Consider the following 26231-nt stretch of genomic DNA (forward strand, 5'->3'; position numbering starts at 1 on the left):
CATGGGGACTCTGCAGGCAAAAGTACTTCAGTGGGTCTCCATGCCCTCCTCCTTGGGATCTTCCTGACCCTGGGATCTGAGCCGGATCTCCTACGTTGCAGGCAGAGGCTTTACCGACTGAGGTAGGAGGGAAGCCCTGCTTTTCTTAAAAGACTCAAGATTTCCACGCCACCACCCCACAACCACCCACACCAAACAACTCTGCGGATCTCTTGAAAGGGCCTGAAACAGCCCTTAACTGCAGTGTCAGTGAAGGAGGATGTGGTTTTGCGTAAGCAGGGCCACAGGTAACAAATAAGATGTATCCGCATGTGGCCTGCGCCTGACATCAGAATTGTTGTAGGACCACTGTTCTCTGGGGCCTTACCACGTGGCTCAGCAGTAAGGAATCCTCCTGCAATGTAGGAGCTGAAGTAGATGTGGGATCTATCCCTGGGTGAGAGAAGATCCCATGCAGGAGGACATGGCAACACACACCAGTGTTCCCTGGAGGGACCGAAGCCATTTCATGTCTTCGCTCCCGAGGGACCGAACCCACGGGGTTCAGGGGAAGGCTAGGTCGAGTCTGACCAGTTGCGTTGGCCACAGGGAGGTCGGGGGACATGGGCAAGGGTCTAGGTGGAGTCCGCCACTTGGGCGGAAGAGGGGCGGCAGTGCAGGAGGGAGGGTGGCTGATGACTCCTTCAGTTTTCTAGTAGCTTCTGTCCCAGAGTAGTCCTAGACCTTTTGTGGGCCAAAGTAACCGCTCATTAGAAAAAGTTTGAGGACTGAGGCCTAACTTAAATTTGCAGGTTCCGCGTGGAGATGGGGATCCAGCGCTGCCACCGGGCGCCACCTGGCGGTCTCTTCCGGCTGCTTGTTCTACACTGGTAGCCTGTGTGATCCATTGTCAATGCGTCCAGCCAACATTGAACATCACACTTTCACATCTCAGGGCTATCCGCTGATGAAGAGTGAGATGATCCGTCACTCTTTGGGACTGACAAGACCTCCTAATTCTTGGGAAGTGGGTCTACCAATGACATTGAGAGATCAACGTCTGTGACAGAGGGCTCGGTCTCTCTGTTATCACGGGGCTCCTGGCCTTTGCTAGCTTCAAGGGTGACTGAGCCCTGACCTCGGAGGGTTGCGCTGACCCGAAGGGGCTGAGCACCCGGGGTGCTGAGGGTTGCACCTCAGCACGGGCAGTGCTCCATTTCATGTCTTCTCACTGAGAGAGGCTGGGTTCCCTATTTATAGATTTGGAAAAGGACGTGAGTAGAATTGTAAGGAAGTAGCAAGAGCAATCAAGTGGAGTTTCATGTTCTTGGAAGTATGCTCGTTGTCGACACTCATTAAAACGACCTCCCAGTTGATTCCAGTCCCATCTGGGGTCAACTCTGTGTCCAGGTGCCAGGAGCATGCACAGGAGTGGGTGTCCAGGCCTGTCCAGAGAGGCCCATCTTCCCCCACCTGGCCTTCCTGACCAGGACTCTGATGCTGACCTTCTGCCTTTCTCCTGCTCTCCCAGTCACTTGCCTCTTCACCAGCCTCCTCCACTGGGGCTACGTGGTCCCCGTGTTGCCTCTTGCCAGAGATTAAACCCAGGGCCCTGTCCCCCAGGCCTATGCATGAGAGTCTTCCCCTGACACATCGATCACCTGAACCCACCAAGCTGGTCCCCACCCAGGCCTGCGTCCTGTCCTCCTCCCAGCCCCCATGTGTCTCTTATCCCCAAATTGTTCACACCAGCCTCTTGGCCTCCTTAATCAATAGAAATCAACTAGAGGAAAGACAATAGAAAGAAATCAAATTTCTTAATCGAAAGAAATTGAGGCAAGGCTTTATTGGGGCTCCTGCTGCAGCAGAGGGGAGCAAGAACAAATGACAGGTTCCTTGCTTGCTCACTCCCCGAGGTGGTGGGGCTCCCCGAGGTGGTGGGGCGAGCTGGTTCTCTCTATGGGGTGAGGGGAGGGGTGTGTCCAGGGGTCAGTCAGAGGGGTGGCGTAGGTGACTGGCTGAACCCTAAAGTGTCGTTGTGTGCTAGGGGCATGTGAGGCATCCTGCTTTTGCTCTGGGCTCTTCAAAAGCGGCAGTTGGGTTTTTCATCTCTTTGTATCTTTTTTCCAGAATAGCTTCAACTACTCCAACTAAAAAACAGTCTATTTTTAAAAATCTTTTTATGCTGTATTGGGTATAGCTGATTTACAAACAGTGTTGGGATAGTTTCAGGTGAACAGCTAAGGGGCTCACCCATACACATACATGTATCCATTCTCCTTACACTCCCATCCTGACAGGGCAGTCACATAACATTGAGCAGAGTTATGGGTTCGTTCCGTGGACTGGGAAAATCCCCTGGAGAAAGAAAGAGCAACCCACTCCAGTATTCTTGCCTGGAAAATGCCATGGACAGAGGAGCTGGCAGGCTACAGTCCATGAGGACAGAAAGAGTTGGACACACCCAGAAAGAGTACACACACGCAGACACACCATGTGCCATACTTAGGCCCTGATGGGTATCTATTTCAAATAGAGCAGGGTGTACATGACCTTTCCATACTCCCTCATGATCTCTTTCCCCCACCTTGCCCCCAGCAACCAGAAGTTTGTTCTCTAACTAAGTCTGTGAGTCTCTTTCTGAGAATGCAAAACATCCTTATTGCTGATATGAAGAAAGTTTTATGGGTTTGGATAGAAGATCCAACCAGCCACAGCATTTTCTGAAGCCAAAGACTAATCGAGTTCAAAGCTCTAACTCGCTTCGTTTCTATGAAGGCCGAGAGAGGTGAAAAAGCTGCAGAAGCAAAGTTTGAAGATAGCAGCGGTGGTTGATGAAGCTTAGGGAAAGAAGGCATCTCCATAACATAAAGTGCAGAGTGTAGTAAATAGACCTGATGTAGAAGCTGCTGCAAGTTTTCTAAAAGATTTAGCTAAGATAATCTATGAAGGTGGCTCCACTGAATCAGAGATTTCCAGTGTAGACAAAATATCCATCTATTGGAAGAAGATGTCCGCCAGGATTTTGATACCTGGAGAGGAGTAGTCAATGCCTGGATTCAAAGATTCCAAGAACAGACTGATTCTCTTGATAAGGACTAATGCAGCAGATTACTGGAAGTCGATGTTCATTTACCACTTGGAAGATTCTAAGGCCCTTTAGAATTAGGCTGAATCTGTCCTGCCTGTGCTCCGTAAATGAAACAATGAAGCCTGGATGACAGCATATCTGTTTACAACATTGGTGGCCAAGTGTTTTAAGTCCAATGTTGAGACTAACTGCTCAGAAAGAAAGATTCCTTTCAAAATATTACCGCTGATTGACAAAGCATCCAAGAATGTGATGGAGAAGTACAATGAATTCATGTTATTTTCATGGCTGCCAACACAACATCCATTCCGAAGCACATGGATCATGGAGTAATTATGATGTTCAACTCAGTATTTAGGAAGTACACTATAGGCTGTAGCTGCATAGATAGTTATTCCTCTGTTGGATCTAGGCAAAGTCAACTGAAAAATTCCTGCACTGAATTAATTAAAAAAAAAAAACAATATATAGTCTTTTTAAAAAACATTTGCTACTTTAGTTTTTTGGTTGCATTGGTCTTAACTGAGGCATGCGGGATCTTTGTCGGGTCTTGCAGGATCCTTGATCGCAGCACACAGATGCTCTAGTCGTGTGCCTGGGCTCAGTAGTTGCAACACATGGGCTTAGCTGTATGGCAATGTGGGATCTGAGGTCTCTGAACAGGAAGCTCTTTGAACAGGTATCAAGCCATTATTCCTTGCATTGCAAGGGGGATTCTTCATCGCTGGACCACCAGGGAAGTCCCTGTATAGTGGATTCATGATTATAGATTCCACTGAAAACACTGAATCATGGGAATATGTTGAAATATCAACATTAATGCGAGTTTGGGAGAAGTAGATTTCTACCTTCACAGATGACTTTGAGGGGTTCAAGATTTCACTGGAGAAAGTAACTGCAGATGCAGTGGAAATAACAAGGAAGCTAGAGTTAGAAGCAGAACCTGAAGATATGGCTGAATTGCTACAATTTCATCATAAAGCTGAAATGAATGAGAGTTCATTTTCATTCTTATGCATGAGCAAAGAAAGTGGCTTCTTAAGACAGAACCTGCTCAAGAACTTCTACTGTGGGTAAAAACACTGTTAAAGGGCACTGCACGCTATAGAGAAATCTGTGAAAGGAAGAGTCAGACGGTGTGGCAAATTTCACCGTTGTCTTCCTTTCAGAAATTGCCCTGCCCACACCAACCTTTAGCAACCACCACCCTGATCAGTCAGCAGCCATAGACCCTGAGACAAGACCCTCCACCGGGAAAAAAGATTTTGACTCATGAAGGCACAGATGATGCTCAAACTACTTTATTTTAGAAACACAGTGTTGTTAATTAAACTCTGTATATTATTTATTTAGTCATAAATCTATTGCACACTTAGACTTCAGACAGAGTCAACAAAACTATATACATAGTGAGAAATGAAAAATTTGTGTGATTCACTATTATGATATTCATTTTACAGCCCTGGTCTGGATCCCAACCTGGAATATCTCTGAGGTTTTGCAGTATCTACCTGGCTTTACATGGCTGTATCTACACGGCTTCACATTTTCTATCTGGAACTAACGTTGGGTTCATTGTGTAGTAGGATGGACAACGATCTACTGCTGAGATACAGTGAAATATACATCTCAAGACAGGATTCCGTTTTATTCCTACAAACAATGTAAGAAAACTCCTGTAATTGCATTTCCTGTACCACTTGATCCTGACTTATTTAAAAGCTGTCAGTTATATGAATATGTGAGGGTATCCTAGCATTTTTTTGGTCAGGTTGATTTTTCAGGATATGTTCAAACTTTTCCCAAGTTTACAGTTGTATGAAGACCTACATGACTTTCTAGAACTAACACCAAAAAAGATGAGCTTTTCATCATAGGGGATTGGAATGAAAAGTAGGAAGTCCAGAGAATCCTGAGTAACAGGCAAGTTTGGCCTTGGAGTATAAAATAAAGGCGGGCAAAGGCTATTTTGAGTTTTGCCAAGAGAATACACTAGTTATAGCAAAAACACTCTTCCAACAAAACAAGAGAAAACTCTACACATGGACATCATCAGATGATCAGTACTGAACTCAGACAGATTATATTCCTTATAGCCAAAGGTGGAGAACCTCTATACAGTCAGCAAAAGCAAGACTGGGAGCTGACTGAGGCTCAGATCATGAGCTCCTTATTGTAAAATTCAGACTTAAATTGAAGAAAGTGGGAAAAACCACTAGGCCATTCAGCCAATCAAATCTCTTATATTATACAGTGGAACTGACAAATAGAGTCAAGGGATTAAATATGGTACACAGAGTGCCTGAAGAACTGTGGACAGAGGTTCATGAAACTGTATAGAAAGTGCTGACCAAAACCATCCCCAAGAAAATGAAATGCAAGAAGACAAAATGATGGTCTGAAGAGGCCTTAGAAATAGCTGAGAAAAGAAGAGACGTTAAAGGAAAAGGAAAAAAGGAAAGATAAATCCATCTGGATGCAGAATTCCAAAGAATAGCAAGGAGAGAGAAGAAAGGCTTCCTAGATGATCAAAGCAAATAGAGGAAAACAATAGAAAGGGAAAGACTAGAGATCTCTTCAAGAAAATTCAAGATACAAAGGGAACATTTTATACAAAGATGGACTCAGTAAAGTAGAGACTCGGGAAGGACCTAACAGAAGCAGAAGAGATGAAAAAGGGGTGGCAAAAATAGATATCTTAAAGAAGGTCTTAGTGACCCGGAAAACCACGATGGTCTGGTCACTCATCTAGAGCCAGATATCTTGGAGTGTGAAGTGGGCCTTAGGAAGAATTACTAAGAACATAGCTAGTGGAGGTGATGGAATTCCAGCTGAGCAATTTAAAATCCTAAACGATGATGTTGTTAAAATGCTGCACTCAATATGCCAGCATACTTGGAAAACTCCACAATGGTCACAGGACTGGAAAAGGTCGGTTTTCATTCCAATATCAAAGAATGTTTAAACTCTCGTACCATCGCACACATTTCACATGCTAGCAAGGTCATGCTCAAAATCCTTCAAGCTAGGCCTCAGCAGTAGGTGAACCAAGAACTTCCCCATGTACATGCTGGATTTACAAAAGACAGAGGAAGCAGAGATCAAATTGCCAACATCCACTGGATCACAGAATAAGGGAATTCCAGAAAAACATCTACTTCTGCTTCATTGTCTATGCTAGACCTTTGACTGTGTGGATCACAACAAACTGTGGAAAATTCTTAAAGAGATGGGAATACCGGACCACCTTACCTGTCTCCTGAGAAGCCTGTATGCAGGACAAGAAGCAATAGTCAGAACTGGACATGGAACAATGGAGTGGTTCAAATTGGGAGAGGAGTATGTCAAGGCTGTATGTTGCCACTCTGCTTATTTAACTTCTATGCAGAGTACATCATGTGAAACGCTGGGCTGGAAGAAACACAAGCTGGAATCAAGATTGCTGGGAGAAATATCAACAACCTCAGATGTGCAAATGATACCACCTGAATGGCAAAAAGTGAAGAGGAACTAAAGAGCCTCTTGGGGAAGGTGAAGGAGGAGAGTGAAAACACTGGCTTAAAACTGAACATTCTAAAAACTAAGGTTTTGGCATCTGGAGCCATCACTTCATGGCAATAATATGGGAAAAAAGTGGAAAACAGGCAGATTTTATTTTCTTGTGCTCCAAAATCACTGTGGAAGGTGACTGCAGCCATCAAATTAAAATTAATTTTAATTAAGAAATGAAAAGACGCTTGCTCCTTGGAAGAAAAGCTAAAGAAAAGAAAAAACTAAACTTACAGTGGCCTCTACATGTCTGAGTGAGAGGAATAATCACACATCCGTCACTTTAAATCCAAGGGTAGAAATAGTTAAACTTTAAGAAATAGTTAAGGCCAGAAGCCAGGCCTTTTACACCAAACAGTTGGTCAAGTCGTGAACGCAAAGGAAAAGTACTTAAAGGAAATTAAAAGTGGTCCTCCAGTGAACACATGCATGATAACAAAGCAAAACTGACCATCGAGGTCAAGTGGTAAAATTGGTTTGAGAAGAAAATAGAAAGATGCTGAGTAGGATGTGCAATGCAAAGACATCACTTTGCCGATAAGGTCCATCCCGTCAAAGCTATGGATTTTCCAGTAGTCATGCACTTATGTGAGAGTCGGACCATAAAGAAGCTTGAGCCCTGAATAAATGATGCTTTTGAATTGTGGCGCTAGATAAGACTGTTGAGAGTTCCTTGGACTGCAAGGAGATCAAACCAGTCCATCCTAAAGGAAATCAACCCTGAATATTCATTGGAAGACTGATGCTGAAGATGAAACTCCAATACTTTGACTTCCTGATGTGAAGAGCCAAGTCATTGGAAAAGACCCTGATGCTGGGAAAGACTGAGGGCAGGAAGAGAAGGGGACGACAGAAGATGAGATGGTTGGATGGCATCAGCAACTCAATGGACATGAGTTTGAGCAAACTCTGGAGATAGTGAGAGACAGGGAAGCCTGGCGTGCTGCAGTTCATGGGGTCACAGAGTTGGACATGACTTAGCGACTGAACAACAATTTACCATATGTGAAGAGCTCGATCAGTGGCCAGAAAGTTACAATTTATCTTATTTATTTGTAGTAATTCATCATCTATTCTGTATATGATCCTCTGTCAATGGGGAAATAAATCTACTTTTCAAAACAGACATAGTTTGTGTGGTGAAGTCTGGCTTCTCCTTCGAGAGGGGGAGGCATAGAGGAACACAGGAGAGTCACCACTGAGGGTGCAGATCTCGATGAAATAAAAAACGATTTCTTTGCACAAGTTCCAGCATATGTCTTTGGATCCAAGTATCAGGATTGGGATCGACAGCTAGACTGCATGTTATTTTAAGAGCGTTCCTTTTATTCACTGCTTCCACAATAAATGTAGCCGAATCATCAGTTTTATTTAATCCCATAGGTGGGAAAAGGGTGAAATGTCCCGAGTTCTCTCCTTGATTAGAAAAAGAAACTTGAAGTATTTATGTTTTTTGCAATAGCGAGATACTGACTTGAATATTTGTATTAGGAAATAAAATGACTAAAAGAGACATTCAGACATAATATTTTGTTTTGCTGAAAATACTCTGAAGTTGTTTCTCTGAACATAGAAAGAATCCCTGAGTCCTGTAATAGCAGATGGTATTTTTCTTGCATTATCATCATTTGCAACAATGAGATTGTCATACAGAGGAGAGTCTGATTTTTCACCAACTAGAGGAAGACAGAAAGTGTCCTATTGGTGGAGATTTCTTGTTCAAGTAGTTGAATATTTAAGTGCATGGATTCAATCACTTAGCACCAAAAGAAAGAGGTAAAATAGGTTGGGGGAAAAAAGGAGACTAGGGAGGCGGTTCACCAGGTGAGACATGAGACAATGCAGCCACCTTGTCATCATAACTGGAAGGCAGCCTCCAAATTCTTGGGTCTGATCTCCTGGCTCTAAGGTAAACAGAAGGAGAACAAAGGTGGCCAAGCAAGGACTAAATCCTGAGGCAGACAGAGCACCTGTCAGGGGCTTTCTGGGAGCACCATCTCCTGCAGAAAAGAAAGAGGCCTTGGTCCAGGAGGCTGAGGAACTCCTGTCACTTTCGGGGGCTGCCCCTCCCCAGGACCCCTCCAGCCCCACCCTCACTGAGGAGCTCCTACGTCCTCCACCGTGGGGGAGGACAGGGCTGGCCCCCACCCCAGGCCCAGCAGCTTCTTGTCACCTCCTCCTTCCTTCCTGCATCACAGAGTCACCCAGGCCCTGACACACCCTGCTTAGGCTCAGGACTGGAGCCACTGAGGAATCAATCTGCTCCCTTTACTCAGGTCCGGATCCTCCCTGAGGAGGCCTAAAGGACCAGGGAGCAGGTCCCCGGAGGAGGGGCCTTGCTTCCTGACAGGCTTGGGGGGCTGCAGGCAAACCTCCTTCCTTCACTCCCCTCCAGGCTCTGAGCCAGCACCACACACAGCTCTCAGGACCAGGGTCCCTGCCCCCATCTCTTCCTGGTCCCGCCCAGCTTGGCGCCTCCACCCCAGCTCAGGCCCACCATCCTGTCACCTCTGCTCAAGGCAGGACCCCTCAGTGATGGAGGCTCTGGGTCCCCAGGAGGCCACAGGCTGAGGCAGAACTGCTGCTGCTCCAGGAGCACAGGGCTGGCCTCACCCCTTCCCACGGTCTCTCCTGTGGGGCTCCTCCCTTGCCTGCTTGACCCACGCCATTCCTGTGAGAACAGGCCTTTGGAGTTGGGTCTGCAAAGGCCTTCCCACCCCTTCCTCCCGGGATTAGAGCCCGGTCCCTCTCATCTTGGCCCCTGGGTGTGTCCCCTCCTCGCTGACACACTGTGTGGAGCCCCCATGCTGCTCTCAGCCCACGCGAGTCCTGCCCTCGCCCTGAGTGCCTGCTGTTCTCACAGCACCTACCCTCTCTGGCTCTCTGCCAGCCAGCAGTCTGTGCTCAGTCAGGGGAACTTGGCTAAACCCTTTTAACTTCCAACAGGCCCCCAGCCACTCCACACTTCCCACTGTCAAGTGACAGTGAGGTGCCATCAGAACTGAGGCCTGAGCTTGTCTGAGTTCTTGCTCTCAGGTTATATGAGGTTTTATTCACCTGGTTCATTTCCAGGATGAGGAGGTTCAGCGAGGGGCAGGGGTTGGCTGGGATTCACCTTCCCCATCCTCACACCAGGCCCTGTGCCCATACCTTCCCTCTGAATTCTGCCCTCAGTACCTGTTCTTGTAAAGGATCCAGGCCACGATGCCCATTATGATGAAACCGGCGAGAACTCCAAGGATGATCCTCGTTTTAAGATCGGTGGCTGTGGCCATGGGCTGCACTGTGGGGGGGACCGTGGTCAATGATGCTGCAAGGAGAGTAAGAGTGAAGCCTTTGCCAGACCCCAAACTCAGCAGATACCTCCTCGCCCCTCTGACCCAGGTACCCCTACTGTGCAGACAGTTTGCATCCATTACATGGAGGCCCCTGTGATAGATCCCCAGGTGAGATAGGGGGAAGGGAGGAGCCCAGTCCTCAGGGGGCTCCGACAGCTAATGGGGGAGCAAGGTTTCGAACACAGCCACTCAGTCCTGCTGTGACACAGAGATGGTGACATGAGGATGGAGTCCTCAGGAGCTGACAGCAGAGTTGGTATTGACAGATTTCCAGAAGTAGGATTGGTGACATTTAAAAGAAAATTCTGGAAAGAGGGTACAGTGAGAAATAAATCCCAGAAATCAAAAAGATGTCTACAGGTTTGGGATCAGGAAAAATCCATGTTCAGTCACCCAAAGGCCTGTGTTGTGAGGAGAGACGTCAGGAGGTGGAAGAGGAAGGAGGATGACAGAGCACCCCCGGGTCACTGTTCTCCCAGAACAACTCACTTTATTTATTTATTTTTTTACATTCTTTTATTTCATTTTTATTCACACCGAAAACATTGTTAGTTGGAGTATAGCCATTAACAATGTTACGATAGTTTCAGGTGAACAGTGACGGGATTCAGCCATAGACATACATGTACCCCTTCTCCCCTAAACCCCTCTCCCGTCCAGGCTGGCCCATAACATTGAGGAGAGTTCCATGTGCTATACAGGGGGAGCTTGCTGGTTATCCATTTGACACAGAGCCACGTGTACATGACCTTCCCAAAGTCCCTACCTGTCCCTTCCCCCGGGGAACCATAAGCTTGTTTTCTAAGCCTGTGAATCTCTTTCTGTTTTGTAAGTTCCTTTGTACTATTTCTTTTTAGATTCCATATATAAGGCGTGTCATATGATATTTCTCCATCTCTTTCTGACTGACATGACTCAGTATGACACTCTCTAGGTCCATCCATGTTTCAGGAACAGCTCACTTTCAATGGATCACTTTGCCAAAACACACACACACACACAGACACACAGACACACACATGCACACACAGAGGGGGGGTCCATATCACACTGAGTGGACTACCACTTCCTTATACTGTCTCACCTGCGCTCTTCAACATTTCCTCCCAGGGCACCATAAAATCCTGAAGCCAGGCCCGACAGTCTCCCATGGAGATGTTCTTCAAGAAGTCGGTCACAGCTCTGTCATTCTCCCACTTCTCCTTCAGGTGTCTCCCTCCAGAATGAACCACGGTCCAGTGGCCATTCTCTGAATCAAAGCGGAGGCACATTTGTCCATTGAAGCCAAACTGCCAGGATCCACTGCTGTGTCCATCCTCTTCACACCAGCACGTCATCCTGGCCTGCAGCATCAGAGGGCCTGACCCCACCGAGGAAAAGAAAGAGCTCAGGCTCTGGACTTGACAAATTCTTTGCCTCACCTTGGTCCACCTCCCTTGGGCTCAGCTAATCTGGCCCTGTTCTCTCCTCCAAGGCTCCCTCCTTCCGCTGGATTACGAGGGAAGGACCAAACTCCAGTTGAATTTTTTACCCATAAACAATGGATGCAGCTAAGCCCCCAGTGTGCTTCTTCAGTATTTGGATTTCCTAACTCACCTCTGGACTTGATGGAGATGAGTTTGAGCAACCTCTGGGAGTTGGTGAAGGACAGGGAAGCCTGGCATGCTGCAGCCCATGGGGTTGCAGAGTGGGACACGACTGAGCGACTGAACTGAACTGAAATGAACTCACCCCTGGTCATGTGTTTCTCTGGTATAATGTCAGGCAGTTGTCCCTCAAGAAAGTCCCCGATGCCTCTGAGTGTTTCTGTCTGTGTTTCCCAAGTGTTCGTAGTTTTCACCTCCTCTCCCAATGGACTTGTGGATTGGATCTTGTCGCCACCACAGTCATAGGAGAGAAAAACATTCCCATCTACGTGGCCTTGAACCACACACCATGGCTCTCCAGCGTTGGAGTGAGGATTGACGGTGAAGTTGTAGCAAAGAGAGGTAGCGTCTGTGAAGGAAAACGCAGGTGAGGGCGGGTTTGGAGAAGAAGACCCAATACCTCTTCCCCCTACTTATGTGAGAGCAGAGTAAAGCTGCAGGGCTGGGTTGGCAGAGCAGGAAGGCCCGCCTTCCCCCCAACACCAGCTATAGGCTGAGAAAGCAGAGAAACCACATAACATTATCTCTACTCTGCTCATAAGGCCAACACAGAACCCAAAGCTGCAGAAAGGAGAATTCACAATTAGGGGTCAGAGGACTTAGGAAGGCCAGGAAATGCTGCTTATCTACCACTTTGATGGGTCTTCGAATCCCACATGGCATGAAAGAGAAAATCCAGAGCTTCCGAGGCAGGTGGTAGAGGAGGGGATCCAAGGCTCAGAGAAGTGAATCTGCCAGGGCGGACATGGTATGAAAGGGCAGGAAAGTGTGCAGTCCACCAGCTCCATGGGAAAGCCTGATGGACTCTATGGAGCCCGAGAGGAAAGCGTGGCTGAGAAGCACCTCCAATAGCTCAAGGATGACTTTTGCAGAAGGTCAGGGATGGTGGTAGGACATGGTGTTTTGTGGGCTTCTATCAGGAACAGGGATGGAAGTTGTGGAAAAATCAGATTCCAGGTGGGGTGCTCTAGGTCAGCAGAAAAGTAGGTGCAGTGGTCAAAGTGATTAGAGAGTCTCAATGCAGCCAGGGCCGGACTGCCGAGAATATGATGCTGGCTCATAGCACAGGGTGATCCTAAAGGCAAACAGATGGGCAGGAACCTAGATACAAAGTGTACCACTGAAAGAGAGAAAGAGAGACAGAACACGAGGCTGGATGATGAGGAAGCCAAAGGTAGCCATCCCTACCAAACATCTGATCCAGGCCCATTTTCCAGATCTGAGCCACTTCTCAGAGCACAGCCACCAAAGACAGAAGCCACAATCTAAAGAAGAGGGCCCTTTCATCACCACATCTAGTGCAAAAGTCCTTCCATTCTTTCCCAAAGAGCCACATGGTTATTCACTGGGGTAAGTGAACCTGCAGAAGCAGAAACTACTCTCACATTCACATTGCACCTAGTGTGTTTCTAACATCATGCACAGGAACCGTAGTATCATCCTGACGCCCCAATTGTTGCAGTGATGCGCAGGGTACCAGGCCATCAATGGACAGCAGTCCAGGTTCTGCTTACAGTGGTTATCACTGGGTCCACACACCATACAGCTGTCATTTCACATGCTCTGGACTTGTGACATGCATGGAGACCTGAGTAGCCAGTAAATGATCGTGGGGTGAAGGCTACCGTATTAGTGAATTCCAGATTCAGACTCCAGACCCTACCTCCCCATCCCCCAATAGTACGTGTACACAATATCCTGGAGGAAATACAGAGACACGTACCAATCTACAATCTCTCGAGGGCTGCAGGGCTGTGGTCCCTATCCTATCTCCATTTAACTACCACTGTGGCCTTAGGTTTCCTGGAATGGTACAGAAGAAATATTTTAGGCTTCACAGACCCTGGGTCTCTGCTGCCACCTGCTGTCCCAGCACAAAAGCAGTCACAATTGGTGAACGATGAGCATGGCTGGAGCTGCTTCTTGGGCAGATGACCCAGCAGAACCGGTGACATCAGAGGTATCTGTGGTCAGAAAGGTGCTACATGCCATCTTCTACTTGAAAGCTCACAACACAGACCCTGAGTGTCCTGAAGCTAGGCCATGCCACTTGCAGTGGGGAAAGTCACACCATGTAAACGTGGCTCCCGGTGTGGTCCTGGGGCCTGGCAGAGATGAGGCCTCTGGTCATGGACTGGGGTTGCCCATCGTCATGTGTGCTCATCAACCCCTAATCATTAGTTCAGCTAGGCCAGCCGTCATAGGATAGAAGTGGTTATGTGTTTTGACATAAGCAGGGCCACAGGGAACGAACAAGACTCACCAGCAGCTGGCCTACAGGTGACACTAGAGCTGTTAAATGGCCACTAACCTCTGCTCACACCTGTGGATTCCCGTATGGCGCTTGGGACCAAGGTAGCTACTCTGTAATAAAGGAGTGGGGGGCATTAGCCCATAACTGCCGGACGGTTTTTATTTTCCTATGAAAAAGTATTGCATGTTGAAGACAAATCACGAAAACTAGTAAAGAAAAGCACAACTTTAAAGGTGAATCAACTGCATTACCTTGTAGAAGTTAAGAAAAGAAAAAGCAGTTGGTAGTAAGATCGTTAGTTCAAATATGTGTGTTTAAACAATTTTAAAACTCTTTTGTAAGAATATACCTATACCTCAAAGGCAACTATGCGTAAAAAATTTACACAAACATTTTCAGCTAAACCTAATAAAAGTGATATTGAGAAAGTATTCCACATCATTAAATCTGTCTTAGAAAGTTGAGATGCCAGAGCATTCCTAAGGCATGTGTTCTGGAAGACACATGTGCTTCTGTGATGCTGGGTGATGTATGTGACTGGCTGGCTCCAAGTGGGCCTCGACAGGCACCTTCCTCCTGACCCTGGGGGACTGAGAGAGGAGAGTCAGACACAGGCCCCCAGGGCTGCATGGACCTCTGTGAGACACCGGGCCCTTTGCTGGAACTGCACCTCTCCTCTGGATCGAAGGCCCAGCACAAGCCGTCACATAAGTGGTTCATCAGGACAGTTGAGAGTCTGGGCTATTTGGTAACCCTCTTTCAGGTACTCAGCCACATCAAACCGGTAGATGTCCACTGAAGGGCGTTTGGCCAGAGTCATAAACACGTGGGCTCTTTTAGCAGCAGCATGCTGACTTCTCAGTTGTGACATACAGGATCCAGTTCCCCCACCAGGCATTGAACCCAGGCCCCTGTAGTGAGAGTGTGGAGTCTTAGCCACTGGATCACCAGGGAAGGCTGGAGAACTCATTATTAACCAGACTTTCAAAAGCCATCCATCGATCCTGTGTTTTTGTTGTTCCCCAGACAGTGAGAGTCCAAGGGGAACAAGACTCTGGAGAGGGATTGGCTTTGCTCTTAACTTGAAGTTGTCATCAGTGATAGAGCTCCTAGCTACCAGGTCTTTGTGGAGGACTTCTCTTCTGACCAGGTAGCTCCTTCCACAGGCAATCTGAGCAGCCATGTGAACTAGGTTTTGTTGAGAAGTTGCCTGCAGACTATTGGCCTCTATATATTTGCACTGTCATAAAAACAATTTAAGATAACCCCAGTTCATGTAAGGCAATCCACCATGGGCTTTTCCCCTTCTTCTGTTCACACATGGGTAATAGGAAGATTTCTGTGATGAAGATCTCGTAGCCTACAACTTTCAGGGAGCATCGTTGTCACCTGAATTTCAGAAGCTTGATCTCTAACTGTTTTTACAAATGCTTGTTGCTCTTTATCTGGATCGTTTTCATCTACATAAACCCCATAGGAAGTACACCAAAAGGCACCTTCTTAGCGTACATCTTTTGAGTTCCTCTCCCTGGATAGGTATTTTGATATCATTCACCTTAGCTTTGGCCTCCAAAAGAGTGATACTTCACAAGCCCTACTCCTGTACCCACGAGGTAGGATAACTGGAGATGGGAGTTGTATTGTTGGGTGTGTTGCCTCTCACATACTGAGACATCTGGGAACTACTGGGACTGAGACAGCCCTTGGGAACTAGTGCTGGTGCCGATGTCATGTTCCAGTTCAATCCTTTTCATACTATGAAGATGCAAAACAGCTAATACTAGTACTACAAGAAATATAACTGGACAGCAAATCCCTAGGCTGATATAAAACACACGTGCAGACAACGGCTGGAGCTGCATGTGCAGGATCATAAATGGGTTCCTCTGCTGGCCCTTTTGTCCAAGGCTGAAGTTTTACTTCCTCAATTTCTGGATGGCAACTTTTCCTTCCTTTCAACTCTAAGACTGTGAAGCTTTTTGAAGTTACTGTCAAGTTGAGCTGCATTTAGTATCATAACTTCAGAATCTACTTTGCCAGGACAGGACAGCTCGAGCCCAAACACTGATACAGTACGTTGGAGTTCCGGGGGCAGGGGGCCCGGGGCAGAAGGCAGCCTAACTGACCTGAGCGGTACCGGCGGCGGCCGTCAAGATGCGCGTCCCGGGAGACGGGCCCGCACGTCCGTCCGGCTCGGAGCTCCCGCCTCCACCGCCCAGGAGAAGCTCGGCCACCCGCCGCGGCCCACCCCTGCCCAAACCCCGGACGGCCGCCGAGCTCTCCTCGCCCCGGCCGCCCTGCAGGTGCTAACTGATCGGTGATAAAGAGCGCTGGTCCTTCAAGGGCCGACAGCAGTAGGGACCAGAAAGGGCGCTGCGCGCAGATCGCGGACTTGCGCTTTTCGGGACAGTTCTGGGTCCCTTCCCCGCGGGGAGGCCGACGGGTCCCAGCCCGCCGGGCTCCAGGACTCCCACTTCCAAGGGGCGGGCTGGGCCCTGGGGGGCCTCAACAGCATTCCCTGTAGCGGTTTGGCCCCCTCTTCTCCTAGCGTCACCTCTCAAACTCCCCGCATTACTGCTTCACCCAAGGCACCCCTGTTCTGCCCCAGAGAGCAGGCAAGTAGCTCGGGGGAGCCACCGAGGAGCAAAGGACCCAGGGGAAGGGAAAGAGGAGGGGGCGGTGGCGCCACCCCGAAGAAGTTTCGCGAATCCTCGCGCAGGCCGCCCGCCCTGTACAGGTCGTAACTTCCCCCCGCCGCCCGCGGTTTCATCCCCGAACTCACCACCGGGTGTCCCGCTGAACCAGACAATCAGAAGCGGGACCAAGATGGCAAGACAGGTCTCGGGGCCACCCATCTCTCCCTTTGCCACCTGGATCCCAGTTTTGCAGGAGTGAAGGATGCCAGGTCAGAGGAGTGGATGCTTTCCTTTGAGGCAGGCTCAGCAAGCACTTCTGTGGCCGCCGGCGTTCCTCCGCGCGGAGGTCCCGCCCAGGGCCAATTCGTCACAGCCGGGGCTGTTGGTACTCATTCCTCCCACTCCTTGGAAGTGTACTTGAGCTGTGCTTGGGCTGATAGCCAGAATCTTCCTAGTTAGATCATTTTGTCATTTTTGTGTCCCTAATTAATAGAAATTGATCAGAGGTCAGGGAAGAATTTCTGGCAAGGTCATGGAGGGGAGAGCTCAGGGCTTCCTACTTCCCCATCTTGAGCTTGCCTTGGATGATCACTGACCTTTTCATTGCATTGAGTTTCCTTAGGGTTTTCCATACCATCTTATGAAAACTTGAAGGAACTTTTCAGCCAACCCAGTTATTGTTTCCGGTGCCAGTTCGGGTGGGAAACTTAACTGATAAATGTCGTCTGTGTGCTGACTGTTCCACTGACCTACCCTTCTCTCATCACTCTCCCTCTCCTCGGGCTTCCTGAGTCCCAGAAACACAGCAGTATTGAAATTAGACCAGCATATCACTTGCAAATTTGCTTCGGTCCCATTTGTTTATTTTTCCTTCAAAATTTCAATGCCAATGCATTTTGAAGGATTGTGTGTAATTCGACACTTTGCCCTTCCTTTTTTTTTTTGTATAATGTACAATCTTTGAAAATTACAGAAGTTATAATGATCCAGTATTATTTGTCATTCAAAAAAAAAAAAAAAACTTTCTCTTCCTCCCAGAACCATCCAGGAGAAATTAAAGTTCCTGAAAGAAGGCCAATTCAAGATGGCTTCTACTCTGGTAGAAACAGAAAGCAAAAAGATGAGAAAAAGCAATAAAGAAATGGGGCCTCATCAAACTTATATACTTTTGCACAGCAAAGGAAACCATAAGCAAAACAAAACATGCAAACTACAGACTGGGAGAAAAGATTTGCAAATGTTGTCACCCTTGCAGGTAACAAGGGCTTAATTTCCAAATATATGAAAAGCTCTTACAATTCAATAATAAAAACAGGGAGCCCAATCAAAGAATGGGCAGAAGATCTAAATAGACATTTCTCCAAAGAAGGCTTACACATGACCAATAGGCACGTGAGAAGATGCTCAATATCAATATTTATTATTTTTAATTAATTAATATTTTTTATTTTATATTGGAATATATAGTTGATGAAAAATGTGTGTTAGTTTCAGGTGTACAGCAAAGTGATTCAATTATACATACACATGTATCTATTTTTTTTTTTTACAAGTTCCTTTCCCATTTATGCTATTACAGAATATTGAGCAGATTTTCCTATGCCACACACTAAGTCCTTGTTGGTTATCTATTTGAAGTATAGCAGTGTGTATATGTCAATCCTGACCTCCCAGTTTATCTCTCTCCATCACCTATCACCTCTGGATATATGCCCAGGAGTGGGATTGCTGTATCATATGGTAGTTCTGAAACTGCCTGCAATGCAGGAGACCCGGGTTTAATCCCTGGGTCAGGAAGATCCCCTGGAGAAGGAAATGGCAACCCAGTTTACTATTCTTGCCTGGAGAATTCCATGGATGGAGGAGCCTGGCGGGCAACAGTCCCTCGGGTGGATTTCACAGGAGGCAGGTCAGGTGGTCTGGTATTCCCATCTCTTTAAGAATTTACCAGTTTGTTGTGATCCACACAGTCAAAATAATGGGTCAGAGCCATTATAGAAAATGACCCTGTGTTCCCTCCACCCTTCCATAAGGTGAGCGCACCGTGAGAAGACAGCCCTCTGTGAACCAGACATCTTCCAGTGCTTTGCTCTTGGACTTGCCAGATTCCAGAACCATGGGGAAAAGGTTCCTGTTGTTTGTAAGCCACCCAATGTACGGTTACTTGTTATAGCAGTCCCATGGGACTCAGACAGGGAGGAAGGGAGCTCTCAAAAGCCTGGTGTCTAAGACACAGGGTTCAAGTCCCCTGAAAGGCAGGACAGGCAGAGGGGACCCCAGACTTGGTGTCCTTCCACCCTTCCCCCATCCTCACTGGTGTCTCCATTTAACCCCTGATGTTCTGTAGACACTATGGCTGAGGACTTCCCCAGGGTACATGCGGATGCCAGTATAGTAGCCCTAACACACACTGGGGAGCGGAATCAGCTACATGGGAAGGAGAGTGCCAAGGGCAGGACATGTGAAAAAGAAATGTGATCCTGTCTGAATCCCGCAGTTATCAACCTAGCTGAAAAAACAAACCATCCCTTGGAAAGTAGTCCTAGTATTAGGGTGACCTCTTCAGGACAGCAGGGAGGATTTGGCAAGGTGGGCATTGGCTCCAGGGTTTCCTGGAGGGGGGCCAAGGGGTGGTGTGGGAGGGGTGGGGTGGAGTGTGGTTGGGTTGGAGAGGGAAAGGGAAAGGGAGGGGGAGGGCGGGGGGAGGGACCGTAGGTTGTATTTGAAAGCTGCTGGGGAGTAGTCTCCAAGGTCACAGCTCAGGCTCCCAAGTCCCCACTTTTCTGTCGAAGCTGCTTCTGCTCCTGTCCAGGACACACGGGCCGTAAGTGTCTAAGGGTGGGTCTGGGGGTCTTGCCATGCAGGCTCCTGGCTTCCCACCTGAGCTGCTGGACAGACCTGGGAACACCTGCGATGAGGATGAGCGGTAAGAGATGAGGGAAGGTGGGGAGAAGGGCAAGGTGGGGAGGAAGGAGTTGGGGGACAGTGAGGGGTCTGGGCCTGGCTAGGTGGGAAGGGCATGGTGGAGAGTGTTGGGTCCCCTCCTCCACCTGTTGCACCCCCCACAGGAGTTCCTCCCCCTGAGCTTAGTAGGCAGGAGGGGATTGAAGGGAATTCTATTGCTCAGAGGCTCCAAAATGAAAGTCACTCAGTCGGGCCCAACTATACAGTCCCTGGAATTCTCCAGGCCAGAATCCTGGAGTAGGTAGCATTTCTTTTCTCCAGGGGATCGTCCCAACCAAGGAATCGAATCCAGGTCTCCCACATTGCAGGCGGATTCTTTACCAGCTGAGCCACCAGGGAAGCCCAAGAATACTGGAGTGGGTAGCCTATCCCTTCTCCAGGGGATCTTCCTGACTCAGGAATCGAACCTGGGTCTCCTGCACTGCAGGTGGATTCTTTACTAACTGAGCTGTCAGGGAAGCCCCAGGGTGACTAGAAACTGAGGGAGGGAATGCAGTTCAGCTCCTGGGCCTGGGGGAGGCATCAGCTGGTGAAGGCAGGTGACCCCAGTTGACACCTGTCACAAGGCCCATATTTTAGTGTGGTGTTTCAAGCTAAAAAAAGAAAGTAAATGACGGCTTCTTCCCTGTCCCTGCCAGTTTTGGCTCCCTTGGAACCTCAGGGTCCAGGCCAGAGGGTCCAGGCCCAGAGAAGGGAGAAGTTGGGGAGCCAGTCACCACTGAGGCCTCTTCAGCAATAGTCCTGACACACTGCTCACCCCACACACTCCATGCACACCTGTCTCCCCACACTTCAGCCCCCAGAGTTACACACACAAGCCCCCTCACCGTCCACACTGCCCTCCATCACCCACAGCCCACCCTGACTCTCCAGCTTCCCACACAGCCCCCCACACATACACCTGTTCCCCACATATGCTTCATGGTCCTCACTTATATCCTTCTACCCTTGGGCACGTCACCCTGAAATTTTCCATGCAGGTCTCCTCACACCCCCTTCCCACTGTGCACACCCCATCCCCCACCCACCACACACTTTCTTTCACACACAAGGGCCTGCTTGCCTGCCCTACTCTCTCTCCACTCTCTGCAAAGCCACAGCGGGCTCCCCTCCCACAGGGACCCTGGCTTCCTCACAGTCTGTACACCCTCCTTCACACAAAGTTCCACACAGAAGGCTCCCATCTACTTCCACTGCCATCGAGAAACTTTCCCCTCACAGCCATTTCCCTTCACTCTCTTCCTCCTCTCTGGGTCCCCCAGGGCATCCCCTACCCGGCCCTCTGCATACGTATACTGTCCACTCCCCTTCTGTGCCAGGCTCACCTGTCCACAGTCACACACACAAACACACACACACACACCAAGGCTCCCAACTTTCTCACACACTGGTTGTGGCTGCTCCCCACACATCCAACACACTCTTTCCAGCATTCCCTCACTCTCTTCACGTTCACCTTCCTATCACAAATTAGTGTCACTGCCCCACACACCTAAGTAGGAAATGGCAACCCACTCCAGTATTCTTGCCTGGAGAATCCCAAGGACAGAGGAGCCTGGAGGGCTACAGTGCACAGGGTCGCAAAGAGTCTGACATGCCTGAGCAACTAACACAATCACTCCTCTCTTCTGCCCACCTCCTCTCACGCATACCCTCTCTGTCTGTCTCTCTCTCACAAACATACAGTCACACTGGCCAGTTCCTCCAAGATACTGGGCCTTCCAGCTGCCGCAAAGCCACACACAGCTCGGGGTGGTTCTGGGAAGGGGCTGGCAGCCAGGACTTCATCCCAGGGCTTAGCCAGGAATTTTAGATTTCTGTCTGGTTTCTACCTGGAAATGTGCCTTCTCCTTTTTAATGCCCCAGCCCCATATCTAAAACTACTCACCAAACGTGCTCCTACTGGCGTATAGCCCTGAGTCCCCACGAACAGTCACCTTCATGCATTAATCAACCTAAAATGAACGTTTGTGTATTGTGCTAAATAGAAATCCTCTTTTAGTTACAGGATTAGCCAGTTCTCCCATTGTCGTGTACTGATCAGTGTTCCCTTCGCTGGTATTTCTTACCTCGTCTACTAGGTGTCACGTTTCTAGACATCCCTTGGTCTGTTTCTTGGCTCTTTTCTAAAACTGCTCTCTTGCGTTCCTTCTTGCTCACCAGTTCCCTTTGCCCTGGGAATGCAGCCTAAGCCCCCACAAGCTTGGTTGGGACAGTGAAGTCTTCATAAAAAACTACCGCAAACTCTATGGCTTGAAATAACCAAAATTTATTCTTTCAAGACTGTTAGGGTTAGAAGTCCGAAATCAAGCTGTCAGTAGGGCCCTCTCTGAAGGCTCTGAGGGAGGCTCCATCTTTTCTCTTCCTGACTACTGGTGGTTGCCTGGAGAAGGAAATGGCAGCCCACTCCAGTATTCTTGCTTGGAGAATCCCCATGGACAGAGGAACCTGGTGGGCTGCAGTCCATGAGGTCGCAAAGAGTCGGACACGACTGAGGTACTACACACAGCACTGGTGGTTGCCAGAAACCCTTGGCATTGCGTAGCTCCAGTGTCTGTTTCTGTCCCTCCATGACATTCTTCTCATATGTCTTGTTTTCCTATATCCATCTCTTCTTGGCGTGTCCACATTTCTTTACCAGGCGTGCCTCCTGGTAAAGGCACCAGTCACTGGATTAGAGCCAACCCTAATCCACCCTGACCTTGGTTGGATTACATCTGCACACATCCTATTTCCAGGTGAGATCTCCTTCACCTAATAAGGACTTCAACACATTTGAGCCCCTAAAATAAAGGAGTTTCAATAAACATTCATGTGATTCTCATTGGGCAAAAAAGGTACAATGTAGAATTGAATTCTCTGCATCACTGAATATATTCCTGAGAGGAGAAAACTTCAAGTTTGTCTAGACATTAGTGAAAACTGAAAGGTTAAAATTTTTTCTGATGCTCTCTTCTTCTCATCCTGGTATGAATGTATGAGCTCAAACATCCTGTTTGTTTGAGCATTGTTTTTAGGTGTTTCTGAGGTCAGCAGTGTTCTGTTAGCCAGTTCAAGGCAGTCGCCCTTTCTAAGTGGGAAATATTAATCCAAGAGCTAATTCTCTTCAGTTTTGTTGTGCATGAGCTAGTTTCGAGCACCTGATAAGGATCCATCTAGGTTGTGGATAGTCCTTTAAATAATATCTTTTCCAGTATGCATAATTTCCTGGTTGCAAGTCATGGAACATCTAATCTTCATCCATAAATTATTGAGATAAGATTTAGAATTAAGCTTAGAATGTCTTGTTAATAATTTGGTTAGGGGCTTCCCTGGTGGCTCATTGGTAATGAACCTGCCTGCCAACGCAGGAGACACGAGTTCAGTCCCTGTCCCGGAAGATCCCTCATGCTGCGAAACAACTAAGGTCATGGGCCACAAATGCTGAGGCTGTGCTCTGGAGCCTGGGAGCTGCAACTACTGAGCCTGTGTGCCCCAGCTACTGAAGCCTGCAGCCCAGAGCCTGCGCTCTGCTACGAGAAAAGCCATCACTGTGAGCTGCTCCTGCACCGTAACTAGAGAGCAGCAACTAGAGAAAGCCCACACACAGCAATGAAGACCCAGCACAACCAAAAATAAATACATCTTAAAAAAAACAATTCAGTTAAACCTCACAATAATGTAACACAACGAAAAGGAGTACCACAGAGTATATATTCTTTTGTGTCCAGCACTGGCCTCTCAAATCCTTTTTATGAGGCATCTGTGTTTTTACTGCAGTGATTTATTCTTTATTTATTGGGTTATAGTGTTCCATTTATGGCTATATCACACTCTATCCTTTCTTCTGTCCTGGATACAGTTTTACCCATTAATGTGTCAGTATGTTAATACATATATTAATCTACATGATAATTCAACTGGTAGTCTCACACTTTTGTGTCATGACATCTAAGCAGTTAGCACTTGACTGTGGTTTCTGCATATGTATTAGTCTGCTAGGTCTCTAAAGAAAAGCTATTTTTCTCTGCTCAGAACACCAAATATGACACCAAAATGTGGGTTTTAGAAAGTGTTTCACGAAGCAGGACTCTGACGACTTGTATACTTCCTACTGTATCACAACACAGACTGTGTAACCACACACCACCGACTGAGTGGTTTCAACAAGTCTTCCTGGAAGTGAAGATTTTATCACATGAATTAAGAACACATTCAGTGGGTGGGACGCAGCAAGAGGGGTTTCCGGTGCCTCCCAGCTCCTGGCCGGTGTCTCAGCGCTCCTTGCAGTAACGAGCTTCCTCAGAAGTTTCCCGCCGCCCGGTCGGCTGAGGGCGCATGGCAGCAGCAACGAGACACCGAGGCTGTGCTGAGCGGGAAGGGCCTCGGCACCGGCACCCTTTACATCGCTGAAAGCCACCTGTCTTGGTTAGATGGCTCTGGATTAGGCTTCTCCCTGGAATACCCCACCATTAGTTTGCATGCAGTATCCAGGGACTTAAACGCCTATCCACGAGAGCATCTGTATGTTATGGTGAATGCCAAATTTGGAGAAGAATCAAAAGAACCGGTTGCTGATGAAGAAGAGGAAGATAGTGATGATGACATTGAACCTATTGCTGAATTTAGATTTGTGCCTAGTGATAAATCAGTATTGGAGGCAATGTTCACGGCAATGTGTGAATGCCAGGCTTTGCATCCAGATCCTGAGGATGAAGATTCAGATGATTACGATGGAGAAGAATATGATGTGGAAGCCCATGAACAACGGCAGGGGGACATCCCTACATTTTATACCTATGAAGAAGGATTATCCCATTTAACAGCAGAAGGCCAAGCCACAGTGGAGAGATTGGAAGGAATGCTTTCTCAGTCTGTGAGCAGCCAGTATAACATAGCTGGAGTCCGGACAGTAGATTCAGTAAGAGATTATGAAGATGGGATGGAGGTAGACACTACACCAACAGTTGCTGGACAGTTTGAGGATGCAGATGTTGATCACTGAAAATGATGGGCGCTGCTTTAGGGTTCTGCTCATGACTGTAGGAGAGAACTTGGTGCCTCTTCCACTGTGGAGTGGGTGTTGATGAAAGTCTTTTTCTTTCTCCAAAACTTACCTGAACCAGTTCTTTCTTGAGACAGAGTATACTGAGACAAGAAGTTGTCAGCAGCACAAGAAACTATGACCTTTATTAACAAAGGTGAATTAACTTAACCAGGAGGGTATTTGTAGTTTATGATTTACCCCAAACCTTTGTGTCTAGGTGTACCCTCTGAGGAGGCCTATAATTCCCACCTTCACCATAAGCATCCTGAAACCCTAGCAGGACTAAGTGGTGGAAATGCACTGGTGTTTGAAGGTGTAGGTAGACTGCGTGGGAAAGAGAGGCTGAATCTAAGCTATACTCCGTAGGGCCTAAGGATACCCTTAACTCCTTAAAAAAGGGAAACAGAGGTCTCAGAGAAATCCTGATCTCTGCACTTTCCACAGGGATAAAGGTCTTTTTACTAATTGGGAACCCAGGTCAGTTAACTCTAGGGAGCCTCTTCAGAAACAGCCCAGCCGCACGTACTACCACTAACACAAGTGCTCCTGCCTAGCCTTTGCTCATTTTACCATGTTTCATCAGCCTGTTCTAACTGCTTAGGTTGTATCCTTTCATTTCCAGCCTCTCAGGTCAGTTTCTGTAAAAGAACAAGCGAAATTGGGATGAAGTTCTCAAAGTATTTCAGATAATTGTTTTGTCTTTGTGATAGCTTAACAGATAAATTTAGGTTTTCTAAAAAAAAAAAGAAGAAGAAGAACACATTCAGCCCCTAAAAGCATGCGGTAACTTAACTATACATGAAAGAGAGTGTGAACACAAAAATTACGTCTCGTTAACCACAAAAGTATATACCTAATGCATTATCTTCTTAACAGAATTTTAAAAATGCCAACCTCCGCCCCCTCACCCCGATTCCACCCCACATGAAGGGAAGTCTGATGGAAAGAACAGAACTGGAAGTCTTAACTGACTGTGAGCAAATATTTGACTTTTGCAAATCCTGAAAATGACCAAGTCAATACATCTTAAGGGCCCATCAACAGTCGTGGAAAGTGAAGGAATTCTTAAACATGAGCTTCTTTAGCTTCTTGTTAAATCCCACTCTGAGTAGAAGGTAGTATATTAGATCAACAGCCAGACTGTCATCAAGGGTCAGTTTTTGCCACCCAGAGTTGGTTTAACACTGTACCTTCTCATAGTCCAAGGAGAAACATCCAGATGATGGAATAGCTATTAGAACATTGGGGGAAATGTGGAGCTAGATAATGCTATCATCAGAGAACAAAAGGTTTTTTTCATCAAAGGACTGGGAAAGCCTGAGTAAGATCTCAGGAGAACACCCCACCCCACCATGTCTACATCTTATACCCGGTGCCTCCAAAGGGGAAGACACTTGTCTTCATCTGCACTCCCACTGCACTGTCCTGCTGCCCACACCAGCCTCTTCTACCCCAACAACAGAGTGGTTCCCAACCCTACAGGGAAGTGTGGAGGCCCAAGACCAAGAAAGAACATCATGTAGGGAAAGATGGGTCCAGTGGAGGGGCTTGGTGAGACCCAAGGCTCACCTCTCCCAAGTCCTGACCAGAACAAACCTGCCCAGGAGCCAGAGGCCAGCCAACTTCTCACCTGCTGTGGTCCCTGATTTCTTCATAAGATTCATGACGATGAAACAATTAGAACTAACTGGGTGATGATCAATAGGACAATGCAAGCGACCAACTGGATGGATGCAGACTGGCCGATA

The 26231-nt window shown here is 47.6% G+C and overlaps 2 long non-coding RNA genes and 2 pseudogenes across 5 annotated transcripts in view; 3 read left to right on the forward strand and 1 right to left on the reverse strand.

Moving 5' to 3' along the window:
* The window catches only part of LOC145521427 (uncharacterized), a 37521-nt gene extending 29393 nt beyond the window's left edge, over nucleotides 1-8128 (forward strand). For both annotated transcript variants that reach the window (XR_014065380.1, XR_014065379.1), the window contains one exon: nucleotides 792-8128. This is a non-coding gene — a long non-coding RNA (uncharacterized LOC145521427). The remainder of the gene's footprint in view (nucleotides 1-791) is intronic.
* Nucleotides 8129-13975: 5847 nt separating this feature from the next.
* On the reverse strand, nucleotides 13976-15955 carry LOC145520863 (tyrosine-protein kinase RYK-like; annotated as a pseudogene). Its single transcript, XR_014064852.1, has 2 exons — nucleotides 14806-15955; nucleotides 13976-14711 (listed from the first exon to the last, which is right to left on the reverse strand). The product of XR_014064852.1 is annotated as a tyrosine-protein kinase RYK-like (transcript).
* Nucleotides 15956-15959: 4 nt separating this feature from the next.
* LOC145521431 (uncharacterized) lies at nucleotides 15960-23348 on the forward strand. Its single transcript, XR_014065384.1, has 6 exons — nucleotides 15960-16472; nucleotides 17532-17748; nucleotides 18211-18398; nucleotides 18527-18633; nucleotides 19358-19419; nucleotides 22808-23348. It is a non-coding gene; the product is annotated as an uncharacterized LOC145521431 (long non-coding RNA).
* A 133-nt stretch (nucleotides 23349-23481) lies between these two features.
* Nucleotides 23482-25939, forward strand: LOC145521935 (methylosome subunit pICln pseudogene; annotated as a pseudogene). Its single transcript, XR_014065762.1, has 2 exons — nucleotides 23482-23494; nucleotides 23727-25939. The product of XR_014065762.1 is annotated as a methylosome subunit pICln pseudogene (transcript).
* The last annotated feature ends 292 nt before the right edge of the window (nucleotides 25940-26231 follow it).

The sequence above is a fragment of the Giraffa tippelskirchi genome, chromosome 9 (genome assembly GCF_054371585.1).
Source record: "Giraffa tippelskirchi isolate mGirTip1 chromosome 9, T2T-mGirTip1v1.2.pri, whole genome shotgun sequence".
NCBI classification, from domain to species: Eukaryota; Metazoa; Chordata; class Mammalia; order Artiodactyla; family Giraffidae; genus Giraffa; species Giraffa tippelskirchi.